Below are 8,818 nucleotides of genomic sequence, written 5' to 3' on the forward strand. Positions count from 1 at the left end.
TGTCGATTCTGCCAAGTCCCTGCATCGTAGCAGCTCTGACCTGGGCTGTTGAGGAACAGGTGCTGGAAGCTCTCCGTAACCAGCCCGGTCCCAGCACTTGCCCAGCTGACCGCCTTTTTGTCCCCGAAAACCTAAGGTCCCAGGTCGTTCAGTGGGGACATGACTCCCCGCCTGTCTTGTCACCCTGGCTCCACCCGCACTTACAACCTGCTCGCCCAGAGGTTCTGGTGGCCCGCTCTGAGAAAGGATGTACGGGAATTCGTCCAAGCCTGCCCCCATCTGCAACCAACACAAGTCGTCCTGCCAGCCCCCAGCCGGATTGCTGCAGCCCCTGCCTGTGCCCAGACGTCCCTGGTCTCACATCGCCCTTGACTTTGTCACGGGGCTGCCCCCTTCCAAGGGGCAAGACCGTCATTCTCACCATAGTTGACCGATTCAGCAAGATGGCACACTTCATTCCCCTCCCCAAGCTCCCAACCGCCAGGAGACCGCCCAGGTGGTCCTGGAACACGTCTTCCCGGATCCACGGACTGCCAAAGGATGTAGTTTCTGACCGTGGTCCACAATTCTCCTCCGCTTTTTGGAAGGGAGTTCTGTCACCTGCTGGGAGCCACAGTCAGTCTGACTTCCGGATTCCATCCCCAATCCAATGGGCAGTCAGAGCGGGCAAATCAGGAGCTCGAGAAGGCACTGCGATGCATGACTTCACGCAACCCCCACTCCTGGTCGCAGCAATTGACATGGGTGGAGTACGCACGACAATTCTCTCACCTGCTCTGCCATCGGTATGTCCCCTTTCCAATGTGTTTATGGATACCAGCCTCCTCTATTTGCCAGTCAGGAAGGGGAGGTTACTTGCCCATCTGCACTTGCGTTTGCCCGTCGATGTCGCGCACCTGGTCACAGGCCCGAGCCACACTTCTCAGATCCGTTGCCAGCTACACTACCGGGGCCAACCGTCGGAGAATCCCTGCTCCCACCTACCATGTTGGTCAAAGGGTGTGGTTGTCGTCAAAGGAACCTGCCACTCAGGGTGGAGTCGCGAAGTTGGCACCTCGGTTCATTGGCCCATTCCCTATCATAAGAGTGATTAGCCCAACTGCTGTCCGGCTCCAACTGCCTAATTCCATGAGGGTGCACCCCACTTTCCATGTGTCTAAGATTAAGCCCATTCATGAGAGTCCGCTGGTCCCTGCTGCGCCTTGTCCTCCTCCTCCACGGCTCGTCGATGGTGGTCTGGTTTACACCGTCCGCCGCCTGCTTGGTCCAGACGGAGGGGTAGGGGTCTCCAGTACCTCATTGACTGGGAGGGCTATGGACCTGAGGAAAGGACCTGGGTGCCAGCTAGTCGGATTGTGGATAGGACTCTCATCACCGCCTTCCACCAACGGCATCCTGACCAACCTGCAATCCGTGGGGGGCCGCCCCAGAGGGATCCCTAACCCCGTCCTGCCCGCTCGCTTCCTGTCCTGTGCCTGATCCTGTCTCGGGACTGTCCCATCTCCCGACCACGGCCCTCCGGCTTCCTCCGAGGATGAGGGCGTTCGCTGGACCGTTCGGAGGAGTTCTAGCCCTCCTCCGGCTCCCCTCCTCCCGCCCGGCGTGGTGTTGCTCTTGGGACTTCTGGGGCCGTCCCTTGGGGGGTTCTGTCATGAGCCCTCTCACTCCACCGGGTTACCACCTTTATGTGTTTCCACTATCTTCCACTCTGCTCATCTCTCTCTCTCTCTACTCAGCCCTAACGAGCTCCACCTGTCCCTGCTCTGCTCGGCTCTAATTACTCTGCCAGCTGCGCTGCATTACCCACTAACCTCTCCCCAGTATTTTAAGTCCCGTCTTTCAGCTCTCCTTTGTCAGATCGTCTGCAAAGCTCACACCCCGGAACCTGTGTGCTCGCGCTTCTGGCTCACCTTTGTTTTGTGACCCCGGACCTGCCTGATTCTTGGATACTCTTCTGCCCCAGGAAAACCAGACCTGCTTTCTGCCATTACGACTCCTGACTACTCTTCGACCCCGGTAACTCTGACCAGCCTTCTGCCTTGCTATAACGTATTTGGATTTCCCTTGAACTGTACTTCTGCCTTGTTTCATCCGCCCCGTTGTGTCTGTGTTTCTCCCCCAGGACTTCTGGACCACCAACCACCAGGCGTCATCGGACGCATCGCTGCCACTGGGGGAGGGGCACAGACCCAGCACATTGGGACGGGATAACCCCTGGAGCCTTCACTCACTCCCTACTTCCCTTTTCCCTTAAGTTTTAATAAACTTTCTGGTGTGACGCAATTGTGGTCCTCTTGTCGTCTGTCTGAACCGTGACACATCCAAGATCTCTCTCATGGTTATGGGAGTGTTGTAGCTGCGACCAAATATGTTGTGCCAGATACAACCCACACTGTTTATGTTACAGTGGTACACCTTTGTCCACATTGAGGATTTTACATAACTGAAAAAAAGCATCAATCAACTGGATAGAATTAGAACATGTATGACATAGGCAATAAGAATAAACACCGTCTTCCATGTTGTCATTGTGTAGAAGGATACAGGTGTGACAAAGCGCACAAGTGGAGGTTTGACGGGGTAGTCAGCCCCAAACTGACAGTACAACTCAAAGACTCCATCCTCATAAGGTGTATCAGGAGGGCCTTGCATGAGAATCTTCCAAAAATGCTGAAAGGTATGGAATCAGAGGGGCTAAATGTTTTAGACAATATTGTGCAAAATGATTCAAATAATAACCAACTGGTCATCTGGATGGGAGGTTGATTTGACCACTTTACAGTCAAGCAAACAAACCAATAACTTGAGGCTGTTACTGTCACGGTCCATATAGAGTATATCAAGCATTAACAATGTTATTATAAATCATTATGAAAAGTATATTTATACTAAGCGTTACCAGATCAATAACACTTAAAACAATACCCCAATAATGTTTACTTACTAAAGTCTGACTCTGAAGGCAAAACAGTGCAGAATGGGTGTGGGTCACAGTGCAGGCTCTTCAGCTCTTCCAGAAGGCGTTTGTCCTTCTCTAAAAAGCGGCCGCTCTTGGATTCCTGGATCTTCTTTTTCAATGCACTATTTTGTGACATATTAGTTTTGTTAGAGCAATAAAGTAGTGTACCTCAATTTCAACATTATATAAATGCTTCTTGAATAGTAGTTAGTAGTGGAAGTAAATGACAGTTTGCAATGGAATTGGATCCCAGAATTAAATGCTGATAATGGAATTGCACTTACCTCTCTGTCCCAGTCACTTTATAATTTAGTCGACTTGGCAGAGCAACCTCTGGCTTCTCATCATAACCTCGGATGGCGAAGAGAGCAACTATAACTTTCTGTAGAGGCAAATGAGCATTGTTCAGTACAATTTAATATCAATGTTATTAACTTCCATATTTAAATAAAATAAAAATGTATTTGTCACATGCAACTTTACCGTAAAATGCTTGCTTACAAGCCCTTCCCAACGATGCAAAGTTTTAAAAATCATACAAATAGTAACACAAGAGGAATAAAATACACAATAATTAAGCTATATACAGGGAGTACCAGTACCAGATCACTGTGGAGCTATATACAGGGAGTACCAGTACCAGATCAATGTGGAGCTATATGTCCTCGACCACATCTTAAAAAGGGGTGCCAATAATTGTGGAGGGCACTGTATATAATACACTACTTTCATACTTTTCATTTTTGATTTTAGAATCAGAGTTAACACCATCCTTGTATACAGTGTGGTCATCAAACAACTTGAAGCCAACCTGTCCAGTGGATCTTGGGGTTCAGGAAGGATGAGCTGATGAACTCCATCCACAGCATCCAAGATCTCTGTCACACCCTGGCTCTGGGACTCTATATGTTGAGCCAGGGTGTGTTCATTCTATGTGGTTTATTTCTATGTTGGGGGTTCTAGTTTGTCGTTTTCTATGTTTGCCTTAGTGACTCCCAATCAGAGGCAACGAGTGTCAGCTGTTGGCTGGTTGTCTCTGATTGGGAGCCATATTTAACTGTCTGTTTTTCACTTTGTGTTTGTGGGTTTTTGTTCCGTGTTCGGTCATTGTCACCGTGGACGTTACGAGTCGTTTGTTGTTTTGTTTATTGTGTATATTATCACTGAAGATAATAAATAAACATGTTCGTTCATCACGCTGCGCATTGGTCTACTTCTCTCCCTGACGATCGTGACAGAAAAACCCACCGTACCAGGACCAAGCAGCGTGTCCAGGAACAGGCAGACTGGACATGGGAGGAAGCGCCAGGAAAGGAGATGGAGAGGCTGGCGATGGCCCAGGTGGGCAAATCGTGGTCCTGGGAGGACATGCTCGGGGGCAAAGGGCCATGGGCAAGGATTAAGGCCCTGGCGAGAGAGGAGCAGCGGCGTCAGCAGTGTCATCGTCGGAAGGACGAGAGGCAACCCCAAAAAATTTTTAGGGGGGGGCACACGGCATGGGCGGCTGGGCAGCAGGAGGCTGCCACAGGGCGATTGGAGAGAGGCCACCGGGTTTGGGGGCCCAGAAGGCAGGTTGGCGGAGCCTGGAAGGAGAGCGGAACCAACGTCCCCGTACTCAGGCATGGGACGGGGGCAGGTTCCCGCGGTATGCGGAGCGGCGTTCTGTGCCACGAGTGGTCCGGCATAGTCCTGTCGTCCTGTGCGGCGCCCGCACGTGTCGTGCGAGGCGGGGTATGCAGCCAGGCGGAGTGTGCCGGCTCAACGCTCGTGGTCTCAATGCCTCTCCGCGGTCCCGGATATCCTGCTCCAGTGTCACGTGCTGTTATGCCAGTACGGGTACACAGCCCTGTACGTCCTGTGCGGATGCCTCACACAGAGTGTGTGAGGGTAGGCATTCAGCCAGGACGGGTTGTGGCCGCTCTTCACTCCAGGTCTCCTATCCGTCTCCACAGCCCGGTTCGGCCTGTTCCTGCTCCACGCACCAAGCCTACGGTGTGCGTCGCCAGCCCAGTCCGGCCTGTCCTTGCTCCACGCACCAAGCCTACGGTGTGCGTCGCCAGCCCAGTTCGGCCTGTCCCTGCTCACGCACCAAGCCTACGGTGTGCGTCGCCAGCCCGGTCCGGCCTGTTCCTGCCCCCTCGCACCAAGCCTACGGTGCGAGTCGTCAGCCTGGTCCAGCCTGTTCCCTGCCCCTCGCACCAAGCCTACGGTGCAGTCGTCAGCCTGGTCCAACCTGTTCCTGCCACTGCACCAAGCCAGGGGTGCGAGTCGTCAGCCTGGTTCAGCTCGTTCCTGCCACTCGCACCAAGCCAGGGGTGCGAGTCGTCAGCCTGGTCCAGCCCGTTCCTGCCACTCGCACAAGCCAGGGGTGCGAGTCGTCAGTCCGGTGAGGCCGTTCGGCTCCACGCACCAAGCCAGGTGCGAGTGCGTCAGTCGGTGAGGCCCGTTCGGCTCCACGCACCAAGCCGGGTGCGCATCGTCAGCCCGTCCGGCCCGTTGCTGCTACACGCACAAAGCCAGGGTGCGAGTCGTCAGTCGGCACAACCCGTGCCTGGGTCATCGGTGCCAAATCAGGTACCGCTCAACTGCTCCACTAAGGAGCTGAAGCCTACCGCTCCTGCTACGTCCAGTCCAGCTCCAGCCAGCGGGGCCAGACCGGACCAGGGGCGCTATGGGGAGTTTGTTGGAGGGTGGTGGGCAAGCCCGAGCCAGAAGCCGCCGAGGAGGAATGCCCACCCAGCTCTCCCTATTTTTCTTTGGTTGAGGCGCGGTCGTAGTCCGCGCCTTTAGGGGTACTGTCACACCCTGGCTCTGGGACTCTATATGTTGAGCCAGGGTGTGTTCATTCTATGTGGTTTATTTCTATGTTGGGGGTTCTAGTTTGTCGTTTTCTATGTTTGCCTTAGTGACTCCCAATCAGAGGCAACGAGTGTCAGCTGTTGGCTGGTTGTCTCTGATTGGGAGCCATATTTAACTGTCTGTTTTTCACTTTGTGTTTGTGGGTTTTTGTTCCGTGTTCGGTCATTGTCACCGTGGACGTTACGAGTCGTTTGTTGTTTTGTTTATTGTGTATATTATCACTGAAGATAATAAATAAACATGTTCGTTCATCACGCTGCGCATTGGTCTACTTCTCTCCCTGACGATCGTGACAATCTCTCTCATGGTTATCAAATATGTTGTGGCAGATACAACCCACACTGTTTATGTTACAGTGGTACACCTTTGTCCACATTGAGGATTTTACATAACTGAAAAAAGCATCAATCAACTGGATAGAATTAGAACATGTATGACATAGGCAATAAGAATAAACACTGTCTTCCATGTTTTCATTGTGTAGAAGGATACAGGTGTGACAAAGCGCACAAGTGGAGGTTTGACGGGGTAGTCAGCCCCAAACTGACAGTACAACTCAAAGACTCCATCCTCATAAGGTGTATCAGGAGGGCCTTGCATGAGAATCTTCCAAAAAATGCTGAAAGGTATGGAATCAGAGGGGCTAAATGTTTTAGACAATATTGTGCAAAATGATTCAAATAATAACCAACTGGTCATCTGGATGAGAGGTTGATTTGACCACTTTACAGTCAAGCAAAAACAAACCAATAACTTGAGGCTGTTACTGTCACGGTCCATATAGAGTATATCAAGCATTAACAATGTTATTATAAATAATTATGAAAAGTATATTTATACTAAGCTTTACCAGATCAATAACACTTAAAACAATACCCCAATAATGTTTACTTACTAAAGTCTGACTCTGAAGGCAAAACAGTGCAGAATGGGTGTGGGTCACAGTGCAGGCTCTTCAGCTCTTCCAGGAGGCGTTTGTCCTTCTCTAAAAAAGCGGCCGCTCTTGGATTCCTGGATCTTCTTTTTCAATGCACTATTTTGTGACATATTAGTTTTGTTAGAGCAATAAAGTAGTGTACCTCAATTTCAACATGATATAAATGCTTCTTGAATAGTAGTTAGTAGTGGAAGTAAATGACAGTTTGCGATGGAATTGGATCCCAGAATTAAATGCTGATAATGGAATTGCACTTACCTCTCTGTCCCAGTCACTTTATAATTTAGTCGACTTGGCAGAGCAACCTCTGTTTCTCATCATAACCTCAGATGGCGAAGAGAGCAACTAGAACTTTCTGTAGAGGCAAATGAGCATTGTTCAGTACAATTTAATATCAATGTTATTAACTTCCATATTTAAATAAAATAAAAATGTATTTGTCACATGCAACTTTACCGTAAAATGTCTTGCTTACGAGCCCTTCCCAACGATGCAAAGTTTTAAAAATCATACAAATAGTAACACAAGAGGAATAAAATACACAATAATTAAGCTATATACAGGGAGTACCAGTACCAGATCACTGTGGAGCTATATACAGGGAGTACCAGTACCAGATCAATGTGGAGCTATATGTCCTCGTACCACATCTTAAAAAGGGGTGCCAATAATTGTGGAGGGCACTGCTATATAATACACTACTTTCATACTTTTCATTTTTGATTTTAGAATCAGAGTTAACACCATCCTTGTATACAGTGTGGTCATCAAACAACTTGAAGCCAACCTGTCCAGTGGATCTTGGGGTTCAGGAAGGATGAGCTGATGAACTCCATCCACAGCATCCAAGATCTCTGTCACACCCTGGCTCTGGGACTCTATATGTTGAGCCAGGGTGTGTTCATTCTATGTGGTTTATTTCTATGTTGGGGGTTCTAGTTTGTCGTTTTCTATGTTTGCCTTAGTGACTCCCAATCAGAGGCAACGAGTGTCAGCTGTTGGCTGGTTGTCTCTGATTGGGAGCCATATTTAACTGTCTGTTTTTCACTTTGTGTTTGTGGGTTTTTGTTCCGTGTTGGGTCATTGTCACCGTGGACGTTCTGAGTCGGTTTGTTGTTTTGTTTATTGTGTATATTATCACTGAAGATAATAAATAAACATGTTCGTTCATCACGCTGCGCATTGGTCTACTTCTCTCCCTGACGATCGTGACAGAAAAACCCACCGTACGAGGACAAGCAGCGTGTCCAGGAACAGGCAGACTGGACATGGGAGGAAGCAGCAGGAAAGGAGATGGAGAGGCTGGCGATGGCCCAGGTGGGCAAATCGTGGTCCTGGGAGGACATGCTCGGGGGCAAAGGGCCATGGGCAAGGATTAAGGCCCTGGCGAGAGAGAGCAGCGGCGTCAGCAGTGTCATCAGTCGGAAGGACGAGAGGCAACCCCAAAAAAATTTTTAGGGGGGCACACGGCATGGGCGGCTGGGCAGCAGGAGGCTGCCACAGGGCGATTGGAGAGGAGGCCACCGGTTTGGGGGCCCAGAAGGCAGGTTGGCGGAGCCTGGAAGGAGAGCGGAACCAACGTCCCGTACTCAGGCATGGGGACGGGGGCAGGTTCCGCGGTATGCGGAGCGGCGTTCTGTGCCACGAGTGGTCGGCATAGTCCTGTACGTCCTGTGCGGCGCCCGCACGTGTCGTGCGAAGCGGGTATGCAGCCAGGGCGGAGTGTGCCGGCTCAACGCTCGTGGTCTCCAATGCCTCTCCGCGGTCCCGGATATCCTGCTCCAGTGTCACGTGCTGTTATGCCAGTACGGGGTACACAGCCCTGTACGTCCTGTGCGGATGCCTCACACAGAGTGTGTGAGGGTAGGCATTCAGCCAGGACGGGTTGTGGCCGCTCTTCACTCCAGGTCTCCTATCCGTCTCCACAGCCTGGTTCGGCCTGTTCCTGCTCCACGCACCAAGCCTACGGTGTGCGTCGCCAGCCCAGTCCGGCCTGTCCTTGCTCCACGCACCAAGCCTACGGTGTGCGTCGCCAGCCCAGTTCGGCCTGTCCTGCTCCACGC

The 8,818-nt window shown here is 51.0% G+C and overlaps 1 long non-coding RNA gene across 1 annotated transcript; it reads right to left on the reverse strand.

The window, feature by feature from the left end:
* Positions 1 to 2,556: 2,556 nt before the first annotated feature.
* LOC123489777 lies at positions 2,557 to 3,419 on the reverse strand. Its single transcript, XR_006660650.1, has 3 exons — positions 3,244 to 3,419; positions 2,945 to 3,081; positions 2,557 to 2,670 (listed from the first exon to the last, which is right to left on the reverse strand). It is a non-coding gene; the product is annotated as an uncharacterized LOC123489777 (long non-coding RNA).
* Between the last annotated feature and the right edge of the window lie 5,399 nt (positions 3,420 to 8,818).

Source organism: Coregonus clupeaformis, unplaced genomic scaffold (genome assembly GCF_020615455.1).
Source record: "Coregonus clupeaformis isolate EN_2021a unplaced genomic scaffold, ASM2061545v1 scaf3289, whole genome shotgun sequence".
NCBI lineage: Eukaryota > Metazoa > Chordata > Actinopteri > Salmoniformes > Salmonidae > Coregonus > Coregonus clupeaformis.